The sequence below is a fragment of the Juglans microcarpa x Juglans regia genome, chromosome 2S (genome assembly GCF_004785595.1).
Source record: "Juglans microcarpa x Juglans regia isolate MS1-56 chromosome 2S, Jm3101_v1.0, whole genome shotgun sequence".
NCBI classification, from domain to species: Eukaryota; Viridiplantae; Streptophyta; class Magnoliopsida; order Fagales; family Juglandaceae; genus Juglans; species Juglans microcarpa x Juglans regia.
Window position 1 is genome coordinate 21,531,746 of NC_054597.1, and position 25,450 is coordinate 21,557,195.

Consider the following 25,450-nt stretch of genomic DNA (forward strand, 5'->3'; position numbering starts at 1 on the left):
AATTTCAACGTTCTACTACAAATGTCTCTGAAAAATCTCTCTAATTCTATGAGAGCTGTACGAACATCTCGAGTAAGCTTCCCACGCACACCAACTGGCAACAGATGCTACAGAAATACATGACAATCGAGACTTTTAAGACTAGTTATCTTCCAATCATATGTTTGAACACATCTTGTCATGTTTGAAGCATAGCCATCGGGTAATTTGATTTTCATAAACCAATCACAAAATTTCTTTCTTTCATTATTTAAAAATGTATACCATCTAATGGGCATATAAGCTGACAATCCATTATCTTGCAAATGCAACTCCGGTCTGATCCCCATCTCCTTTAAGTCTTTACGAGAGTTAGCTGTATCTTTTGTCTTCCCTTCTATTGACATCAAAGTGCCCAATATATTCTCATATATATTTTTCTCGATGTGCATAACATCTAAATTGTGGCGTATTGTCAAGGTAAACCAGTATAGCAATTCAAAGAATATACTTTTTTTTGTCCAATTCAACTCCACTGCTTGTCGTTTTCTCTTTCGAACCCTTGAATTTTTTCCAAATCTGTTTTCTGAAACATCCCCCAACTGGGCGATAATATCATTCACAATCAACTCTGGCGGTGATGCCCTGCGCTCAACCCTTCCATCAAACATCGCTCTATTTGTACGTCATCTATGATTATGTGGTAAATAACAACGATGTCCCATAAAATATAATTTCCTACCATGACTCAACTATTGAGACTATGTATCTTTATTGCAAACAGGACAAGCCATTTTACCTTTTGTGCTCCACCCAGACAAATTTTCATATGCAGGAAAATCATTTATTGTTCACATCACTGCAGCATGCATCTTAAACTCCCCCGACGAGGCTGCATCATATGTACTAACACCCTGATCCCACAACTCTTTCAACTCTGCAATTAGTGGTTGCAGATATACATCTAATTCATTCCCTGGTGACCTTGGCCCTGGTATCACTAGAGTCATCATAAAATATGGATCATTCATACACTTCCAAGGTGGCAAGTTATAGGGCATTAATATGACAGGTCAAGTACTATGAGAAGTGCTCATGTTGCCAAATGGATTAAAACCATCCGTTGCTAAACCAAGACGTACGTTGCGAGGTTCTTCAGCAAACCATGGATACTTGACGTCAAATTTCTTCCATTGTAAGGAATCTGCAGGATGCGAGAGAAAGTTTTCATTTTGGACTCTTCTGTTTGATGCTAAGACATATCTTTGGCAGTCAACCGAGACGTAAACAATCTTTGAAGTCGAGGAATCAACGGAAAATTTCTTAACACTTTATGGGGTACATTACGTTTATCGGATGTCAATCTTGACTCATGACACACTGGGCATGAGTCTAATTCTGCATATTGCTGCCAGTAGAGAACACAATCATTTTTACAAGCGTGGATGATATTATAATCAAATCCTAGCCCTCGCTTCAATTACTTCGCTTCATAAAAATTACGGGGTACTACGTTATCCTAAGGAAGAGCCTCTTTAAGTAATTCTAGCAACACGTCGATGGCCTTGGCAGAAATACGAGAAATAGACTTAATATGAAACAACCTCACCGTAAAAGACAACTTGTTATGACGAGTGCACCCTTCGTACAACTCTCTTTGTGCATCCTCCCATAGTTTTGAAAAATTATCATTATTCTCAAATGATTGGGTAGATTTCCTTCTCCATCTCTCATCCCAAATATTCCTGCCCCCAGATCGCCTAACATCTCAGTCATATCCTCTTCATTATCATCAATGTCATCACGATCATTCACATTAATATCGTCTATGTTGATGTCGTTACCCTCTTCCATTTGATTGGTCTTACTGTTAAATCTAACTCATTTGGGAAATGGTTCGCCATGTAAGACCCAATGTGAGTATTTAGGATCAATTTTATTTACAAATAAATGATCATCCACTACCACCAAGTTATAAGAACTAAGATTTTTGCAGTTCTTGCATGGACATCTTATAAATCCTCGATTGTCAACACTTATGCGAGGAAACTCTATAAAAAACTTCACCCCTTGTGCATACTTCTTATAGTCTCGCCCAAGTCTATCTCCTAGTAGCATCCAACTTTTATCCATTGTATTTCCGTTACTTGTCGGATATCTATCAAAAAATACAAAATTCATGGGATAAACACTATCAAAAAACATCCAACTTTTATAAGGTAGTTGATCCTATCCCATTCGAGAGACTATTATCTATATCGCATATATACTCACTCCTAAACTCTAATGTTAGTACAAATTTCGGCAGCATTTCCCTACTATTCTCCAAGTATGCTAGTCATGATAAGTCTTCAACCCTATTAATGGGCCGAGAAACTTACAGACCACATACCAGAAAAATGTAAGATATCGCTGAACTAAAATTTTAATTGCCTAACACAAGAGTTTAAACTGAATATATCTGCCGTATAGATAATAGAATCCCAAACTATCCACTTTGGACAATTCAAGAGTTGTATCCAAACATTTTTTAAGAGAAAATTTGGCCACAACTCTCGAACGGGTCTAAGGTTTAAGTACATATAAAAATAACCCTAAAATTCAAAACTATCTAACTCATAATACAATTATACAATGAAATCACATTCCAAATCACAAATACATGATTGCAACATTACATTCCTGATTAATCACCAATTGCTACATTCTAATTTAATTTTAGTGCATAATATGTTGTAATTAAACTATATTATTTTTTAATTAAATTTGTTATAAGTTTTCTACATTAATTTAACTATTAACAATTGCTATGTTATATCTATATTTTAAGTTTCTAATTTAATTTTAGTGCATAATATTTTGTAATTATACTATATTATTTTTTAACTACATTTTTTATAAGCTTTATACATTAATTTAACTATTAACAATTGCTATGTTATATCTATATTTTAAGTTTCTAATTTAATTTTAGTGCATAATATTTTGTAATTATAATATATTATTTTTTAATTACATTTTTTATAAGCTTTATACATTAATTTAACTATTCACAATTGCTATGTTATATCTATATTTTAAGTTTCTAATTTAATTTTATATAAACTATGTTGTAATTATATTATATTAATCTATATTTTTATATTTTATTCATTTATAATTTTTGTTATATTTGGATTCTGTTCGAACAATATTCTACTCCCACAGGATCCCGTTCGAACTAACGTTACAGCGTTTGAATGGGACAAACCCAGATTCCAAACACGAAACAGAGAAAACATTTGCCACAAAACACATTTTTCACAATCACAATCTCATAAGATGTATATTGCCAGAATGCTCATTTTAAATGGGATTGCACAAACACAAATATATAGCATGCATCTTAACATAATTAATTAAAAACTATAAATTATCAAAAATCTAAAAATTATAAATATTACCTTAAATTTAAGCAATTCAAATAAAAGTATCAATCCACAATACCTACATAAGCAGAAAACACATTATGAGAAAACCTAAATCATGTACAATAAACTAATATTAATGAAACTTGAAATACAAAAAAACATAGAAAAGAAAAACATACCTTTTGTTCGAACCACTCGTCTCTCTCTCAAGAATCCCTTCTCTCACTAAGTCTGTGAGTATCTCTCTCTCCACAACACTTTCACATACACAAAATCACAAAGCCGTGCTCTGCCTCATATTAAACATTCATCAACTATGAAAATGAACGGGAGGTTCAGGTATATGAATCTGTGAAGTCCCGTTCGAACTGGAAATTTACCCATTCGAACACGAAAATTTTGAGTAGGCACCAATTCTGTCGTTATGTATTTCACGTTCGAACGTGTCATTTTGTTGTTCGAACTAACAAATCAGAATATTTCTTGGCATATTCTTCAAATGTAGACCACCTCAAAGGGTATTTTCGTAACACTCTTTCTTACAGAGCGTTCGAATGACGAATTTTGACGTTCGAATAAACTAACATTCAAATTATTTGGCGTGAAATTTTCCTCCAAACACATTCCACAAGATAACACCATTCGAACGGGACGTTTTTGGATTCGAACCAATCACAAAATATTTTAATATTATATACTATATAATAACTATATATTTTACCAACTATTTTATATTATAATTGATAATATATAATGTACTACAAGTCTAATAGTTAATATAATACTTATACTATATACTAACTATTAATATATAGTACTTATTAATATATATATACTTTTGATCTTCTAATTTTGCACTATATATTATATAACTTACTATCTTGTAATATAATCTATAATAACTATAGTTATAGTAACTTATAATAGTAACTAGTAACTAGTTACTATAGTTATGATAACTTGTATAGTTATCATAACTTATAATACTTGCACTAAAGTAGCTATAGTAACTAATTTAACACTGGACTCATCAAATGAGTTCAATCCTCAAAATTTGATGAATTTATGTTTATTTAAAATCACTGCATTGGATTCACCAAATATTAAAATCTGAAACTTTGACGAATTGTGCATTCCAATTCATCTTCAAATTTGAAGAGTCAATATTCACACTCTATAACTATTATTTTATTTACTTAAATTATTGTTTTCTAATTTTGAGCCACAATATATTTAAGTTGGGAAACAATAATTTAAGTATCAAATTAAATTATTAATTAACATATAGTTAGTATAATTGTAAAATATGAAAAAAATAAATTAAAAATATTATTATTTAAAAAACCATATTATATTATTATTTTGATGAATCTAATGGCTAATTCAATGTGGGGTTATGGATATGGAGGTATTGAGTTTATGGAAAATATGTACTTTTGACCAAATTTTGAAGATGAAAATGATGAATCCAATGTTAATGCTCTTAGTATGTACTTAGTATAATAGAAACAATATATTTAAAAATAATATACTAAATATATTAATTAAAAGTATTATAATACTATTATTAGTTTCATTTTTATACTTTTATACTTTGTAATATTATTATTATTATTATTAGTAGTAGTAGTAATATAATTATAAATATATTAATATAATAACTGTTCGAACGGATATTTATCCAGTTCGAACGAGACGCCATGGTCATTATAGACCCAGTTCGAATACAATGAAACAAAATCCTCTCATTCGAACCAGCAACCACCGAGAGCCTGCCGAGTTCTCCCCTTAACTCCACTGTGAAAACCGCCACTCAACCGCCGTAGGAACCCCACATATGAACTTCTAAGAAGAATGGGTCAACTCTCCACCTCCATTGTTTAGTTTTTTGCACGTATGGGATGTGTTTGGGGGGTATGGATTTCGAATCTGAAATCCACCCATTTTGGTGTATTCCGTGGAAATAACATCAAAATAATCGGTAGAAATGACTGGACTTCACTCCTTAATCATTTCTACCGATTAAAACAAAAGATAACATCTAGATAGGAAGTTTTTCAGTTCGGGGCTGAGTCGACTCAACCATGGCTGTTTGGCTTATTCCGTTCGAACAAACTCTAGTCCGTTCGAACTCCTAGTTGCCAAACAGCATCATTTCTGTTCAAACAAAATAAGTTCGTTCGAATGAACAATAAAACTCTATTGGAATGAACAGAACAATCCATTTGAATAGAGTTTTCTAGTTTGAACGGACTATGTTTTGTTCGAACGAATTATTTCAATTCAGTTCAATATACTATAATTCTTCAATAATATAATTTAAATATTATGGTTAATTATATTCTTACTTTCATTATGGTTAAACAGTATATCAATGGCATCAAGCGGAAGAAAACGTGCGAGAGATTATCCCCAGCCAAAGTAATGGATCAGCAGCTCATGCTCCGGAGACAAGGTCTACACTTGTCGAGCGTCCAGTCATTTTGTCTGACTTCTTCGATCTTTCATGGGAGGGACGAAGCATACAGTCCATCTTCACCAAGCGGGGATGGATACTGATCTGTGAGCGGTGGGGACTGCATATCCAGAGATGGTCGGTGAGTTCTACCGTGCCATGGGAGAACTTAGCGTTGATGCTCTGTTCTACACCATATCAGTCAGGGGAGTGAGTATTAATTTCTCTCCCTGCATTATTGCTAAGTTTCTTGACATTCCCCGTATAGCCGACGGATATCTTGCAGTGGCTACACGGGGACCAGCGGCTGCACCATTTGATTCCGACACATCGACTGCATCCTCCACGCTAGTCCCGAATGTAGATTCGGATGCTACTTCGGATGGTAGTGAGGATGAGGATCTACCTGATGATGGTCTCACAGGCGATCAGGTGCGTCAGCTAGTGCGAGACCCATCGGCTCCTCCATATGATGGGAGCAAGGTGATTCGACAGGCCGATTGTATAGGATTTTTTAGAATGCTTAATTTGATTGTTGGCTATAACATCGATCCGAAAAAACATAAGACTGATTTCGGGATCGATTGAGCTAGATTTTTGCTGTGGATAGCACGGGGGGATCCCATTGATCTGGCATTATATTTATTCCTCCGCATTCGATCGAAGTCACGCTTTTCTAGTGGAGGTAGTCTACCATTTGCACTGTTGATATCTAACCTTCTACTCCGATCGGGGGTTACAGTGTCGGCCACTGAGTGGAGGTCGCCACAGATAGGTCCCCTTAACAAGAACACATTCAGCAAGAGCCAGGGGCACTTGCGAAAGACTGCACCAAAACAACCTAGTGATCCTCCCACAGATCCAACTTCTAGTAGTGCTGCCGCTGTTTAGAGACAGCCTCCTAGGGCTACTTTGGATCAGGTACGAGCTCTGTTTGTGGAATTCGTTGAGCCCATCGTAGAGAAGCTTAGGGATCTGGAAGGATCTATTAAAATGTTACAAGAGGATGTTGATATACTAAGGAATCAATAATTATGATCGTTTTAGTTATTATTTTACTTTTTTATGTTGTACTGAACATTATAAATTTGAGATGTAATTAATGTATGGTTTTTATTTCTCGTGTTTACTACTTTGTTTATTTTTTTAATTTTACTTGCCGTTCATGATAATATAAAAAATGATACTATCTTTAAAGTTATATTTATATAAATTTAACATAAAAGAAATCATTATAAAGTTTTGAAGTTAATTACATAAAAGTAATTTATGAATTTATAAATATTTTAACTCACTGCAAATCATAATATATAATATATATACATTTTTATATTTTGAAAAAGATAACAAATTAATGGAAAAAATATTTATTACTTTAATGGAAAAATATATGCACAAATCCATACTAATAAAAAAATTAATTGAATCTCTATCCGTTCGAACAAAGAAATTTAAGTTCGAACGGTTATTAAGTTACCCCGGTAAAAATAAATTAATTTCCCGTCAATATTATTATTTGAACAGATTATATACTGTTCGAACGGACATTAATTCCATGTTCGAATATATTTTGTTCCGTTCGAACGGTTTTCCTTTTTTGAGACGATTTTGTTCGTCACAAAATATTTTGTTTGAATGGATATTTTTCAGTTCGAACTAATTTAGTAGCTCATACATTTTTGGAGACATCGTGACTTTTAGAGATGAAATTTATTTCATCCCTAACAAATTTCGTCCCTAAAAGTCAAATTTCTCGTAGTGAGCGTGGCCCTCACCCGCCACTCCAGAGGCGCGGGTTTACTGTCCCTCCGCAGATCTCCTCTTCCAATACCAGTCTATCCAGGTTACCGCTTTCTCTAACTGGTGATCTTGTAAAAGGGATTAAGGATATTTCCAAAAAAGATCTCAAGACAACGGACTACAGTGCACCCCCTTACACCGTTTCCAACGGTGGATTACATTCTCAACATCTTTTAAAGCGGTAACCTCTTTGTAGGGCTTGGGTAGTGACTAAGAAATTAGTCTTAAAATCTTTTTTATTTTCTTTTTTACCACCACTTTTGCACTGTTATTGTTGTATTGGGGTATTTGTTGGAGAACTCCACCCCCTAGCATGCATATAACAATTAGGAGTAAAACGTGTTCAATAATATATTTATTATTGTTGTTAAAATTTTTGGACCACCCAAATCAAAGCAAGATACTCCTGTTTAGATAGGAAATTAAACACCCTCAACATGCGAATTAACAAATTAGAGAAAGAAATCATGCATACTTCTATCTCACTACAACATATTCACTACAACAGATTACATATTTTATGATAGACAAAACCATCACCAAAAAAATAATTAACTATTATAGAATATATTTTGTGACAATTAGAAACCGTCAACATACGGACACAATAGTAGCATCACAAACTATATATTGTGTCAGTTTACTGTTCAACCGTCATAAAAAGGAACACAAAAAATCACTTTTTGTGATGGTCGAAAGTCTATCATATGTTTTTCATGCAAATGTGATGACCTATATGTGACAATCAATTTCCATCATAGAAAGAACGTTCGAACATATGTATTAACATTTTTTTTTAGAGTAACACCTTTTGTATTAATAAACTTAAACCAAAGTCTGAATACGAGTAGGAATTGATGAAAACATTGTGGTATAACCACTAATGCTAAGAGCATCCTTGCTTAAGGCATGAGCAACACAATTATTTGCTCGAACAATATGCCTTGTTGACCAAAAGGTAAAGGAATTTAAAGTTTCCTTTGTGTTTGCTATCAACTGTCCTGCATATGTGATGGACAATATTAGCATTTGAACATGAACCCAACTGACTAACATCCGAACATTACTTTTTCTAATGTTCAATGTTCGAATGGTTAATAAATACATTTGCACATATACTTTGTTTAAATGTTTGAAATATGATGAAAGAATGATACCACATTTTAAGTTCGAACGTTAATTTATCATTATTTTAGACGTGAAGAGATAGACGTTCGGATGTTTAATAAATACGTTCAAACGTATACTTTGTTTGAACATTTGAAACGTGACGTTAGAATGATACAGTACTTTAAGCTCGAACATTAGTTTGTCATTAGTTTGGACGTGAAGAGATAGACATTCGAATGTACAAGAATATGTTTGCGTGTTGTACAACTTTACATGTTTGAATGTGATATGGTATGTTCGAATATTTACAATTGCACTTATCCTAATTTATGTTTGGACGTTGTTTCAAACTTGAAGACACATTCGAACGTGTATTGTTTACATTTGAACGCAAATTCAAACAAAATTAATGAATAGATAAAATTATATATCACAAATTATATATCCAAATTGTATCACGCACAAATAACAAACATAGTTTATATATGTCATAGCATAGTTTACAATTGCAGCTTTCCCAATGGTCCAAAGAGTTAGCTCATATTACCTAAAATCATCTCCAACATCACAACTATAAAATTTAGAAAACTCCATAAAATATTAATTCTTTTGTTCAAACAAAATATCTATGTTCCTTCAAATGGACAACAAAGAAATTCTCAATAATATAAATTAAAAACTCCCCAAAAACTCAAAAAAAATCCTTAACCCAACACATCAAGATATCCAAAAATAATCAATTTACTAATAGCATAATTATTCCCTGTAGGTTCGATATCCGTTTTCTATAAAACACTTTACTACTTGTTACGATTCTGTGCACTTGTAGATATTTTTATGCGAACAAGTTTTAGGCGCCGTTGTCGGGGATTAATTATTTGTTATTGATATTGATACTAGCTTGATTGTTACTAATTTGGATTTTTTTTGAAGATTGGTGATTAGATCTCAAATTTTTTTTTTCAGGATCTAGACTATTAGAGTTTACACTTTTTGATCCCGAGATTGAGAGAACTTGTGTCGAATCAATAAAAAGAAGAGCAAGAAGTCACACATTTGCCATCAATATGGCAGATCAGTAGAATGGAGATGCGAATAGGGTTTTGAGGGACTATTGCTATGCCCTCGGCTAATGGGGCTACATCTAGAATAAGGAGCCCCGGCTATACAAACTAATAATTTCGAGATTAAGCTGACTATAATTCAAATGATACAGGAAACTATTCAGTTTGGGGGGCTGTCACAGGAGGATCCTAATGTTCATATCGCAAATTTTCTAGAGATTTGCGACACCTTCAAGAACAATGGGGTGACATAAGATGCTATTCATTTGTGACTTTTTCCTTTTTCGCTCAAAGAGAAATCAAAATCCTGGCTGAATTCTCTGCCACCTGGTGTCATTACTATCTGGGAGGAGTTAGCACAAAAATGTTTGGCAAAGTATTTCCCTCCGGCCAAGATAGCAAAGCTAAGGAATGATATCACTACCTTCACCCAATTTGGGGATGAATCAGTATATGAGGCATGAGAGAGATACAAGGATTTATTGCACAAGTTTCCACATAACGACCTCCCAGTCTGGCTTCAAGAACAAACATTTTACAATGGGTTGGGACCCACAAATTGATCTATGGTTGATGTGGCTGCAGGAGGAGCATTAATGAGTAAGACCCACGAAGCCATATATGAACTTCTGGAAGAATTGACATCCAACAACTATCAATGGTCTGTAGAGAGAGCAATGCCAAGAAAGACGGTTGGAGTTTTGGAGTTTGATGCTATTACCAAATTGGCGGCGCATATGGCAAATCTATCACAACAACTAGGTAAGATGAACATTAATGTTATTCAAACTAATGTTGTTTGTGATCATTGCACAACAAATCATTCAAGTCTAGATTGCCAAGTGGGAATCCTTTTGCCCAATGGAGTTATGAACAAGCTCATTATGTATTCAATTTCTAATGCCAAAATAATCCTTATTCAAACACGTTTAATCCCAGATGGAGAAATCGCTCTAAATTTTCATGGAGCAATAATCATGGCCTGGCAAGACCACCTTAATAGTTTCCACAGCAATAGAAGAAACTGACACTTGAGGATATGTTTATGCAATTCCTGTAAAAGACTAATAGGTGATCCAAAAGAATGATATGGTGATCCAAAACAATTCGGCTTCAATCCATAATCTTGAGGCACAAATGGATTAGCTCTCAAACATGCTTATCGAGAGGACAATAGGGAGTTTACCGAGCAATACTGTGACCAATTTGAAGGAACATATCGAAGGCATAACATTGAGAAGCAAGCAGACATATGACCAATCACAGATAGTAAATACTAAGTGAGATGCAAAAGCTGTCGAAAATGTGGAGTCCGAGAAGGAGGAAACCGAATACAAGGTAAAAGAAGAAGAGTAGGATGTGACCAACCAGCAAGCTGAAATGACCAAGGAGAATAAAGGGGCTGCAATACCCAATAATCCAGGGAATTTATCTCAGAAACTTATTTTCCTTCAATTTATGATCTACCAATTTCTTTTCTGCAAAGATTAAGAAAAAATAAGATTGATAATCAATTCTCTAAATTTTTGAGTATATTTAAGCAATTGCATATTAATATTCCTCTTATTGAAGTTTTAGAGCAAATGCCTGAAAATGACTAATAAACCTTAGTCTCAAAATAAGGGTGAGTGTGAGCATCTAGGGTTTTCGAAAATGCTTTCCCATGAAAAAACCCTAGAATCCAAAATCCTTAAAGACAAGAAACCCTTTCTTCTAAGTGGTGGTCGTGACCATCATTCCCTCTACACTTCGTGTTCAAGAACTTGAAATAAAAGAATATTTTCAGTTTCTGTGGTGCCCCAACCCCCACTTGAGATTAGGCGGTGACTGAAACGTCGGGACACACAACACAAGGCTACATACCCCTCGTACATGACAGATAAGATGCAATGCATCTATGTATACTAGCAGTACGTAAAACATCGCAGCGGAATAAATCATTTATATGTTGTACCAGAATAAATTAATATCCCAACTTCTTCATTCATAGCTTTAAATCACACTTCTTAGCGATAGTGTATCAAGCTCTTTGTTTACACTTAACATAACAAGTATTGTCTAAAAAGACCTTAACAAAGAAATCATTAAAACATCTTTCTCATCTCAATTATCTCCAAGTAGGTCATGACTAGATCCGTTCATTCCTCCGGGTTGAGCTCATCCTTTGCCTTCATCATAATCTTGACTCGCTGCTCCTAGTCCTGCTAAAGGGTCTACCATTCTCGGTTGTCAATGGTAGTGAAAACTACCACGGTGAGATTTCGAGAAATCTCAGCAAGTAAGCACGCAACATACAATAGTTAACACAAGCATACAAGAAGTATATCATGAAATGCGTGCATGGACATGTACTTGACTTATGCACTTGACCAGAACTTGACTTATGTACTTGACCATTTTCAAAAGGCTTGCAACAGAGACTTTAGCTTTTCAGAAAAACTTCTTAACTTTCTTATTCATGTTGATCTTAATCAGAACTTGCCGTATCAGAACATATCACAAGATTTGCATCGAGTTATCCTTATCATATCACAAGATTTTTATCCAGTGATCCTTATCATATCATAAGATTTTCATCAAGTGATCCTTATTTTATGAGCTCTTATCCTTGTTTAAAGGGTGGACACAACACGGTTTCCCTTAGCACTGCATGTTCCTGCTAGTTACTGCACTATCAACGGTCTATGCACCGTGATGAATACGTCATAAAAAGAACTTCATATTTACTCGACCTTACTTCATCGGGTTACATGCCTTATGCACCTACTAGAGTTAGGCGCTTCCTCGCTCTGTTATTCTTTGAAAAGAATCCATTCAAGACTCGTTGACATTTCTTTATCAACCCGGGGTTACCACTCTCTTCTTAAGCACTCTAGAGTGGACAGAGGAGTTCCACAAGGACATTCCTCTGCCCTAGCACTTGGGGTCGTGATAAAACTTATAAACTCTTTTATTTGAAAACAATTTTTGGAAACATTTTTTCCCAAATTCGTGTGACATGAGAGTTAAGACATATGTGCTTACACTTGACATATGAAATGCCGTGTATGGAATAACCAAGCATAACAAGTTCAATTCATGGCATGGGAACATAGATCACATGGACTATCAAAACACACACTTGGAACTATGAAAAAGTGCCTTGGCTGAAACATGTAAGTGCAAAAACATGAAGAATCATCACTTAAACATGCTTCCAACATATTGCTTAGTAATCAAAGCTTAATGAAACAAAACATAAGATCATGGTATTTGAGTAAGATTTGAAACTTCCAAGACATGGTATAGCCAAATCATCAAGTATCACAAATTAACAACATTGTTTTTCCCTAGAGCCGAAACATGCTAAGGACATTCTTGCTACTTTCATCTTAAACCGAATCATATCATTCATTTAATATTCATATTCCAAGATCACGTAAGCATATTCAAACCAACAAACAAGAACTAAGAAACAAAACAACCATAAAAATGAAAGGATTTACAAAAATATATACGAGTATTAACCAAGAGCAAGTTGAGTGTATACTTACAAACTTTTCTTTACTTACAAAATTTTCTTTGCTTGCAAAGAGTATGTCAAAAATCTTGAAAAGGAGGCTCGGTTTGCATTGTTCTAACCAACAACTCTTGGTTTTCACCATTGTAGCATGTTAGGCTCTTGATTTGAATGTGGTATAGCCAGAATTTTGGGTGTGTACATGAATGGAGAGGAAAAGAAAAGAATAGGGTGAGAATTTCATGTAAAGCCTCAAATCAGAAGATGAATGGGTGTTTTTATACGAAAAGTAGCCTAAACTCTCTTTCTTCTTGCTTCAGCTTTATTGCCAAGTGGATGGCCGCTAATGCATGTTGTACTAGTGGCATATGAAAGGTATGTATGTTGGACAAGTGGTGTAGCTAGTGCATGTGGAACAAGTGGCACCTTTTCTGATGCGTGTGGGACAAGTGACGCCTTTTTCTAGGCTATAGGGTACACAAAAGTATTCTTGGAAAGAATAATCTTTCCAAGTGGCGCGAGTCATTAGAAATTTGAAATCCTCTTCACTTTCATAGGAAATCTAAGGTTACCCTTGCATGGATGCTATGTGTCAAAGCCCCTCCACTGTCTCTCCTTGGGAAATCCAAAATATCCTCTGGATGAGTGACATGTGGCTTGGTTTCTTGTCAAAATCTGAAATCCTAAGAGGCACCTTGGGCATGCTCCCCCATATGGTCTAGATTCAATGAATCTCTAGGGCAAAATTGTCTTTGATAAATCCTAACCCTAGGCTTGACCTTGTAGACTTGTGCATGCTTGCCAAGTGGCAAAAGGCGTGTAGGATGTGGGTGGGTGTTCCCCATGCGTCCTTCCCTTTCCCCATGTGCCTTTTCATTTTCCCATGTGTCTTTACATTTTTCCATGCATGTCTCTTACTCTTCCCTAAGCAAGAAGCCTCTTCTTCCTATACATGTTATCTAGTTAATTCTCCTACTTCCTTATGCTTCTCAAGAACTCAGAACATGACATGTGGCAATGTGGTGGCCAAAACCCTAGGGGTATAAGGGTGATTTTCGTGCATTATCTCTTCCACTCCCTTCTAGAACCTTTTCCTCTACTTATGCGTGAATCAAAAATGGTAAAATGTCAGAAAATAACTTGGGTGGGCGTGTAGCTTAGGGATCTAATAGTCTCTTGGTGTTCCAATGTAAATCCTTTAGAACATCTCACATTTGTCTTTCCCATACAAAATATTCTTTGAACTCTTCATTAAGGACAAGTGGTGTGAGGTAGAGGTGCTTGGGAGGGTGAGTGGCCTGCACAACTCCATGGAACTCACAAAAATCTTGTTGGTGCTAGTGTAGTCCATTGGGATTCCTGAAACCATGTCCCCTCATTTTTCTCATTCACTTTTACATCCAGGTTCAATGTATCTAGATGTGAGGTGTGCATATCAGACATGTGGCATGTGCCTATGTGAGATGGGCATGTGCCCTAGCTGTGTGCTGAACCCTATATCCTCCTCCATCTCCTCAGCTTCTTCTAGAAACCTTCAAGAATGTTTGTCAAGTGGCACCAATGTGCTAACCTAGGTGCTTCTTCCCAAGGTTCCACTTCCCTATGCAATCTATCTTGAACTTTAAACTCACGCCAAGTGGCATGGTGTAGGCATATGGGTGGGTTGGCCGAAGAGCTCATCTCTTCCCAAGAAGATCTTCCTTCTACCAATGTCTTAGATATTGTGTGATTGGTCAATGTGGGTGGCAAAATGCACAAATCCCCTTTGCCCTTGCCGTCCAACTCAAGTGTGCCCTTCACAAGATTCTTCTAGAATCCTCATAGGCGTGTAGGTCCTTCTCTTCCCAAGCAAGATTTTGCCCTTTCCCAAGACAAAACTCTTCACCTTTCATTTGCATGCATGACACTTGGCCAACTCTTCTAGGAACCAAATCCTCCCTTGCTTCTTCCACTTTTTCTTCTAGAAATCTAATGTATGCTTAACAAGTGTCATCCTTGTCTTTTTACAAAGTTCTAAATGAGAAGTGTTTTTCTAAAATGACAAAAAACTTTTTCTTGAAGCCAGGTGGCGCCATCTCCTTGCTTAGAGGGTAAACTTGAGCCTTTCAAAGCCAAAGTCCTTAGTGGGCCGAATTCCTATTGGCCTTTTCTTCTATTTTTCTCTTGTGGGCTTTTTAACTTAGAACTCCAAGATCCAATCCAACAAAAATAGTAAGTGGCCTAAAGAATTCTTCCGACCCTTAGCCAATAACCCAAATAAATAAATAAATAAATAAATAGGTAAATAATATCCACAAGAATTACGAATGGAATCTTAGTGAAAATCTAGGGTGTCACAGTTTCTTCCTTCTCTTTCTCACCAATAAATAAATAGGTAAATAACCCCCAGCCCCTACTTTGGATTTGGCGAAAAATGAAAGGTCGAGATATGCAATACAAGTTACATACCCCTTGTACATGACATATGAGATGCAATGCACCTAATGATAACTAGTAGTATGTAGTATATCGCAGTGGATAGTCAACTTAAGTCAATTAATGGAACAATAGTCATGGTACCGAAGAAGATAAAATCCCAATTTCATAATCCATAAGAGTCATCAAAAGTGTTTAAGTTTCTAAAAGAGACTCCCAAAACACGGGACCAAAAACACTCCCCTAGACACTTGAGGGTCTATATCTAGTCCCAACTCCATGGCGACTTCCATAGCTTTTATAGCGGAGTTCTTGGCTTGTTCTAGATAACTCGATACAAACTTCATATCATTATCTCACAAATTGTTCCAAATAAATCGACACTCCCCTAGACACTTGGGGGTCTATATCTTCTTGAGTCGTTGAGCTAAAACCTTAAGCATTTCTAAGGTGAATTGACGACGAGCCTCCATTGCGAATTGATCCTCAATTATCTCACAAATTCCGTCCATACTAAAGATCTTGCGTACCTAGCACAACTTTTACCATTCTGATTAAGGGAATGAAAGTGGAAAAATACAACAGTGAGATTTCAAGAAATCTTAGTAAGTAAACAAATAACATGTAATAGATATCGTAAGCATATGGAAGTAAAGTTAACAATAAATGCATGGACATGAGACTTTATTTATGCATTTGAGCTTTCAAAAAGACATTATATAAAACATGACTTTCATAACCTTGCTTTCATAAACATTTTTTCTTCATTTACTTGTTCATTAAACATACTTGTGAGCACGATTATTGATCATGTAACATAGTTTGAGCTCGAGGCCTTTCTTAACTTATGAATGGATACCTCACGGTTCCCCTATGCACTGTGTGTTCTCCGCTAGTTACAGCATCGACCATTGGCCACTTTGACCAAGGAGACTATATCTTACTCGAAACATTCATATTACGGCAGCTCGTTTCGCCTTCACCATAGTGCACCCACTAGCTTTTGGTGCGATCTCTCTCCAGTGTCCTTTTCTTTTAGGAACCATTTGAGATCCACTGACCATACTTTGTCGAACCAGCGGTTACCACTCTATTTTAATCACTCCTAAGTGGATAGAGGAGTTCCATTAGGACATTCCCCTGTCCTAACCTTTCGGGTCGTTATAAAAAATTTTAAAAATACTCTTTTTCTTTTAAAGAGTTTTCACAATCCCAATGCATGTGACATGACAATGAAAACTTATACTTTCATGAGACATGCAATGCCGAGTGCTTCACCATGATCATATGACATTCAACATGCAATTCCAAAGCAATTCGCGTTATGGTTTGAAAATAGTAGAACATGCGAACGTGTTCTTTTATAAAAATTCTAAGGCATTGAACATCAACCAAAAGACAAATATTCAATACTTTCCATGTAAGGGCCAAAGCATACAAATCATAACATATCCAAGAATCATTCTTAACTTGTTAAACTTCCACCCGAAAATCATCATACTTCATATATAGCAATAGCCGAGACCTTTTAGCTTGCAAACAATCATTCCAATCAACATTTCATGAACTTAGAATCTTCTAATGTGTTAAACAAAACTTTAACAAGAATATCCATGGGTGGCTGAAACATTCTAGTGGTTATAGATAAACATTTTTCTCGAGCTTAGTCCTATACAAGATTCAGTCAAGCATCAATCATTCACATACAATCACATATTATGCAATCCGAACCCAAGATGGCTTCCAATTCCATTTTCATAACATGAATGCATATTCCGTAGGCCATTCTATTTATACATTTGATCATCATGCTAGGAAGACATAATATCATGCGAAAGAAACATCAATATCATGAGTAATCACATAAACTAAGCAACCGACAAGTTCACAAGACATATACATTAAATATCCATGTACAAGTTAGAAGTGTACTTACAAAAATAAAAAAAAATATATAGCAAGCAAGCTGAAAATTACATATAATACATGTTAGGTTCATCATTCAAGAAAACCCTAACCCTTGTGATTAAGTGTTGTGCTCTTGACATCTTTTTCCAAGAAAAAGACTCCAAACATTCAGACCCTCCTCCCTTGAGTTTGAAACTTGACTTTAACAAAAACCTTAGCTCATAATAATCACTAAGGCCATGACCCTCTTTCCTCAAAGCATCATGCTTATGAACTTGAAAGCATGTAGGGTTAAATCCACCTCTCTTGAAGAAAACCCTAATCTAGCTGTGTGTGAAAATGTAGGTTCATATGAAAAAAAAACCCTTCAAAACATGAGCTAACTCTTTGTAGCTCAAATGTGTGTGTGAGCATGAGTCCTTGATGGACTCACTAAAACTTAAACTTCTACTCCCTTCAATCTGTGCGTGTGTGTGTAGTAAGGGAAAAGTTGGCTTCATACCTTCTAGACTATTCTCTTGAAAATAACTCCTAGCTTTGCTTACCCATCAAAAGATGTTCGAGTGAGAAGAAAGTATTGTGGAGAGTGTTTGGTTGATAAAAAAGTGATAGAAAGTTGGAGAGAATGGTGATGACCGAATATCTCAAGAGCAATGTACAAAGTGACTAATGGTCCTAGGGTTTTTGGCTCCTCTCCCTTTTATAAATACAAAAAGCTTCTTGCATGAGCCAAACTCATTTGCATGGTTGCCAAGTGGAGTCTCACCCTATGGCTTATTCCTATCTCATCATTTGATTGTGTTGAAAACACAATAGGATTTACTTTTGGACAAGTGGCGTCTCCATCCTCAAAAACCGAAACCTCCTTCCTCTTTTGCCCTACATTTCATGTCTTGGTTCAATGTATTTTGTGGCTAGATGGTCTTTGTCAAGCTAGAGATCTTCCTCAATCTCCTACATGTGTGCATGAGTGCCAAGTGGCATTTGAGGAGTGTGCATGGGTTGTCAAACCCTCATTCTTCTCCCAAGAAGATCTTCTTTCACCACACTTTTGGACAAGCATGTGATTGATTCGTTCTTGCACAAAGAACCTTGCCCTAGCTGTAATTCCCCGTATTTTAATGCATTTTTTTTAATTGAAGGATTTTTTTAAGTTGATTAAATATTAGTTCTCTTGTTTTAAATTTATCGGATTTCTCGTTGCATTTATATTATATTTTTTAAGTTGTGAAATTTATTTTGATGTGCTTTCTTGATATTAATTATTGTTTGCATTTAAATTTGCTTTTGCCTTAATGAATAGTTTTTTTTCTGGACTTTAATTATTTTTATTGTGCCTTTTTCTTTTATTGGACCCTTCTATTTTCGGACTGGGCTTGTTTGAGTGTATTTTATTTTCTTTTGAGCCCAACCCATTTTGGTCCCCAGCCCAACCTGTGTGCTTTCAACCAAGCCCATGAAGCCAGGAACAACCTCACGTTCCGTGTTTGATGCCATGCACGTCTCACATGCACGGTTACCTTCCTTCCTATTTCGCATCTAGGGTTTTAATCAACTATAAATGCATGTTTTTCTCTCAAAAGAAGTTGCCGCAACAACCCATGCATAGCTGCCTCCACGCTGCCGCTTAGCACTCCCCAAGCCCTCGTATCACAGTCGTCTGCCCCCCACCATGCACTTATGCAATGCACCACCCACGGCCAGGAGAGGAAGAGCATCACCACGGGTAGCACCACGTGAGATGCCGAGTCCACGGATCGCACGGCCCAAAACAAGTCTGCAGCTTCCTGGAGGTTAGGCCGCTGCATGCTCCTCCACAACGTTGCCATAAGCCACCACCTTGACCCAGACGTGAACGCACTAGTGTAGCCACCATTAGCCATCCCGCAAAAAACCGCCAGCGAAGATTTTCGTCACCCCAGGTCCACCTCTCGCCACCTCTGCCATACGGTAATTTCCCTCTCTATTTTCTTTCTCACGCTCGGCTTGCTCATCCCGTAACCTCTCTCTCCCTCACGATTGGTTCTCTCTCTCTCGCTCATCTCTTTCTCTCTCTCTCAATGTTCTGCCTTCGTGACTCCTCCACCTCCCATTGGCCTGCCCCGTCGCGACCTCCTTCAGTCACGATGAACCTACATATCGTGTACGTAGCCTCTATTTCCTTCATATAGTTTTGGTTTACGTAAGTATACTACATGGTTCTAAGTTATATTTTACACTAATATTATTAATTACTTTTTTACCCTTTGAACTGCAAGTTATGCTAAGGTGCTTTAAAAATTTTATTATGTGTTAATAAACTCTTATTTAATTATGATTACAGAAAATTATTTTTAACATGTTATTAAGTAAAGTTTTATTTTTAAAAGTAAACAATATTGGTGTAATGTTATGTTTACATTTTTGATATGATTTAGTCTATTAAAAAAATAGTTATGGTTTATTTTAAAATATTTTGGGATAAGTGTATTATCTCGTATTAAACTTTATAAGTTGTTTTCAATAATAAATAGGTCAGACTTATAAATGTTTAGGCCAAAGTTATTAAATCAACATTGATAATTTTAGAAAGTGATGATTTGTAATTTTAGGTTTGGAGGAATTAAATAGGTTATTTTAGAAATGTCGAAATACGTGATTAATTGGAAATTTATGAGAATTACATTATTATGTTATAGGTGACAATTAATAATTGTTCGGCATTTTGAGGAAATTCCTGAAAAGCTAAGAAGTCCAGGTAAGCGGGGTTCCCATGCTAGACTTTACATAAAATAAAATGAACTGAGGTCCTTTGGAAAATGTGCATGTTTTGTTATGAAAAGAAATCTGAAAACAACCTCAGAAATTTGTTCTACATTACTCATGAGATTCTGTTTAAGAAGAAAATATTTTCTGTCATGACTGGTGTAGACAAGAGTTTATTTTTGACATTCTGTTTCTGAACTTTGAAAAAGAGAGTGAATATGAAATTTTGTGCATACATTATGTTTTGTGATCTGATTCTGTTCTATTCTGAAGATGTTCTGTACTCTGATATGATGTGATTTCTGAAAACCTTTGGCATGACTTTATAATTCTGATTCTGATATGGTGATTCTGATTTTGTTTTGCTCTGATCTCTAGCCCTGTCACGGGATATAATAGTAACCTCTGGCCTTGTCACGGGATATGATAGTGGCCTCTGGCCCTGTCACGGGATATGATAGTGACCTCTGGCCTTGTCACGGGATATAATAGTGACCTCTGGCCCGCCAAGGGATATAATAGTGGTTTTCTGTTCTGAGTGCAATCGCTTTGATAACATGGTGATTTATGTTTTGCTTGGCTTTCCGCAGAATGCACAACCCTACCACTGGAGTTAAACATGGCCTCTATTCTGATATGATACTCTGATATGATATGATAAGATGAAGATGTCCAGTCATGTTGTGCCAAATGAGTCTTTGAATATGAAAAGTTGGTTTCTGAATATAAAATGTTTCAAAAGTTGCCCTAATTTTTTGATAATATGTATTTTTTAGATTTCCATGTTGATACTAAGATGTTTTGTTTCTGCATTCTGAACTTTATGAAAACGCTCATGTTTACACGCTAGTATATGTCCTCTGCTTACTGAGTTGTTGATGACTCACCCCTTATCTCCATATATTTTTCAGAAGATTTTGAATAGTTTAGCTAAGGATCAGGATTACAGAGTTACACGGAGTAACTCTTCGATCCCTGCGGGACCAGGGCGTTACACTAGCCGTCTACCTCAAGGTGTTCTTACACAAGATTTTCCTTCTAGACGCCCTAGGCATATAGGCCTTCCTTTCCAAGACAAACTTTTTACCTATCTTTTTGCATGTATGACACATGTCAAAAAGCAAATCCTCTTTTCTCCATGGTTGTCCTGCAAGGCCTCTTGGCCTTCCCTAGGCTCCACTTTTCCATAACCTAATCATTCCCTTCTAGAATCTCTTTCTCATAGTGACAAATGTCACAAAGCTTCTTCCTTCATGCAAACCTCTATGCATGAGTGACACATGGTAAGAAAAATGATTGATCTCCTATGGTAGGGGTGTAAGCCAAACCCTAGATCCTCTTCACCTGTCTTCCCTTATTTCCATCTAGATTCATGAAGTTCTGTACTTAGCTCCATTAGATGACAAGTCGCATACAAAATCTTGAGTTGGGCATGAGCCTAGTTCCATAGGGCTTCAAAACCCAAATTTCTTATGAAGGCCAAAATTCTCATGGGCTTATGATAAAAAAAAAATTACACAAAAGCCTAAAGAGTCTTGGTCGTCACATCCTCCCCCTTTAAAAAAGATTTCATCCTCGAAATTGGCACCATAGTCTCACTACAATTTGCTAGAGGAAATTAATCAATCCTTCTTATTACCTCTTGCACTGGCAACTATGGACTCTTCAGATGAAGATGGTTGTGGCACTTCGCCTTCTTCGATTGTCACCAAATCTTCTGAGAAATAAAATATCACGTCCAAGTCATAATCATAATACGTATTCACTCGCATTTCATTTAACCTATGCTCAATCTCAAGCTCAGTGTCTTCAATAGGTTGTCTCTTCATGAAAATGGATATAGTAGATCCAGACAATATGCAACTGCACCGACTCTTTCCATAACTTCGAATGGTTCTACATACCTGGGACTTAGTTTTCCTTTCTCTCTGAACCATATGACTCCTTTCATAGGTGATACCTTGATGTACACCCAGTCTCACATGTCAAACTCTAAATTTCTTCATCGCTTGTAGGCATAACTCTTTTGACAACTTTGAGCTGCTTTCATCCTTTCCTGGATCAACTCTACTTAATTCCGTACATCCTGCAAGTATTCTAGTCCTAGCAACTTTCTTTCACCTACTTCATCCTAGTATAGCAGAGATCTGCACTTTCTCCCATACAATGCTTCGTAAGGTGCCATTTGTATTCTAGAACATGTCTTTTAGTCTTCCCAAGTAAGATCTTCTTGAAACTCCGAAGGTTTCTCTCCACACGTTTGACAAGTGTCAATCTCAGAAAAAGGATCCTTGCATGTGGCGTGTAAGCCCAAACCCTGATGGCCTCATCTTCCACTCACACCTTCTAGAACCTCATACATGCTGAACAAGTGTCACACTTACCATTTCCCTAAGTTCCTTTCTAGAAATGATCAAATTGTTCCTCTTGTGCCATGTGGTGCTTCCACCAACCTTTAGAAAACACTCTCGGCTTCCAAACCCTAATGCTAACCTCGTTGGCTGAAATCCACATAGGCCTTTTTTCAGGCTTTTCTTTCTTCTCCTTTCTCTTATGGGCTTTCTAAGTTTAGAACTCTAAGGTCCAAAAATAAAATATACCTTAAGGCTCTCCTCTAACTTTTGATATCTTCCTGTAACTAAAAGAAATCTTCGAATAAAATAGGAACGGGGACTTGGCAAAGTCTGGGTTCTAACATCTGAACCGTAATTACTAACAACACATGACATTAAAACAATTTTGATCCTTACCTCGAGCACTAGCTACTGTAGAATCCTCAGACAATGATGGGGGTGGTACGTCATCTTTCTCTTCTGTCATTGAATCTTACTAAAAATAAAATATCACATCTAGATCATAGTCAAATTACATATTCACCGGCATCTCATTCAACTTATGCTCTATCTTGAGTTTGGTGTCTTCGATAGGTTGACCTTCTTTGCGGAAACGAATACGATCCATAGACATATTTGAGGTCTCAACGGGCGTATATTTCGCGTGGTCTTCAGTAGGCCGACTGGACTCATCTTCTTGATTAAGTCCAAACAAGCGTGTTCTATTGGTGTCCTTCCATACTGATGGGTCATGTGGGGGTTGTTGCTCTTCATGCGATAATGCTCATCGTTGGAAAATATTTTCTCAGGAATCTGCATCCATCACATGAGTGCAATGATGCTCAAGCTTTTCCATCTATTTCTAGTGAGCAGTCATCATACAATCTCTTCTTCTACATCGGTTCCTATGACTACGTTCTCATCTTTCTCTAATTAGTGCCACTAAGGACACAGATGTACGTGGGATTTTTCTAGTTCGTGCTATGTCCCGGTATGGTGCATACAATGTCACCAAGAGATCATTCAAAACAAACACGAATTTATTAATGGCAAACCAAAGTTCAAATAGTCATACACAAATTTATTACAAAAACTCAAATCTAAGATATAAACAAATGAGGGTAGTTAGTCCTCATCACATCTTCTCTTTCTCAAGTCGCTTCCTGAAAATCTGGATTATTCCATAGCACCTTCACTAAGGGTATCTTTGGATTCCTTAGCTCTTGCACCTTCCTATCGACAATCTACATTGGCCATTCCTCATAAGATAAGTTAGGTCGAAGCCAAATATTGCTAGGCTCCATCACTACGTGTGACACCCCCAGCCCTTCCTTGGGATTTGAAGGAAACTGAAGCGTCGGGATATGTAACACAAGACTACGTACCCCTCGTACATGATAGTTAAGATGTAATGCACCTAATGATAACTAGCAGTATGCAGTACATTGCAACGAAAAGTCTACTTAGGTCAATAAATAGGACATATATCATTGTACCAAAGCACTTAAATCCCAAAATGTAAATTTCATAAGAGTCATCAAAAGAGTTGATTGTTCCAAAAGAAACTCCCAAAATGTAGGACCAATACATGAAAGTTATCAAAATAAGTCATTTATCAAAAGGTCTTGTGAATCAAACTAAGGCTCCATCCTCAACTAGACTTAAGAACACTCCACTAGTCTTTCGGGGGTCCAAATCCAACAATTTCAACTCAGTAGCGACTTCCTTAGCTTCTACAGAAGAGTTTCTGGCTAGTTCCAGATATCCCGAAAGAAAATTCATATCATTCTTAAATCTCAAAATCTTCATAGGATACAAGGATGAAATCCCAACACTTGACTCATTAAGGCTTGCTAGAATTTTCTTGAGCCGTTGAGCCATGACCTTAAGCAATTCTAGAGTGGATTGATGACGAGCCTCCATCGTGAATTCATCCGCCACTGTTTCACAAATCCCATCCATACCTATGGGTCTCACGTACTTGGCACAGCTTGTACCATTCCAAGTAGGGAATGATTGTAGAAATTACAACAGTGAGATTTCGAGAAATCTCAATAAGTAAACAAATAACATACTTGTGAGCTCGATTCTTGTTCATATATCATAGCATAACTTTGAGCTCGATGCCTTTCTTGAGTTTTAACATATAAATGGATATCTCATGACTCCTCTATGCACCGTGTGTTCCCAACTAGCTACCGTATCAATGATTGGCCACTTTGACCATTGCGACTACTTGTAACGCCCAGTTCCCAGAGGTTCGAAGAGTTAACTCTTGTAACCTAATATCATCTTCCAACCACATAGTACTTACTCCAAATTTCTCCATCACACAAAATACTTATTAATTCACATCAAATACTCCAGTATAATTAATCTGAGACAGCAAAAAAAGTCTTAAAATAAATGTCAACCTCTCACAGAACGTGTGATTAAAACTCGACTAAAATAACGAAAGACATTCTTCAATAACCATGTCACCTTCCTGATCTTAATCCTCTATACTTAAATAATCTCACCCATGCTCCAAAATCTTGATCCTTAGCTGAAATATTGAAATCATTTGAAAAATATTATGGAGATAAGGGGTGAGTTATCAACAACTCAGTAAGCAGATAACATATACTAGTGTCAAACATGAGCATTTATAGAGTACAGAATGCAGAACAAAACACTTTTATTTTCAGAATGCAAAGTTAGAACATGTTATCAAAAATATCAAAGCGAAATTT

At 36.2% G+C, this 25,450-nt stretch overlaps 1 non-coding gene across 1 annotated transcript; it reads right to left on the bottom strand.

The window, feature by feature from the left end:
- Positions 1 to 10,219: 10,219 nt before the first annotated feature.
- On the bottom strand, positions 10,220 to 10,326 carry LOC121253764. The gene has a single exon (XR_005938483.1). It is a non-coding gene; the product is annotated as a small nucleolar RNA R71 (small nucleolar RNA).
- Between the last annotated feature and the right edge of the window lie 15,124 nt (positions 10,327 to 25,450).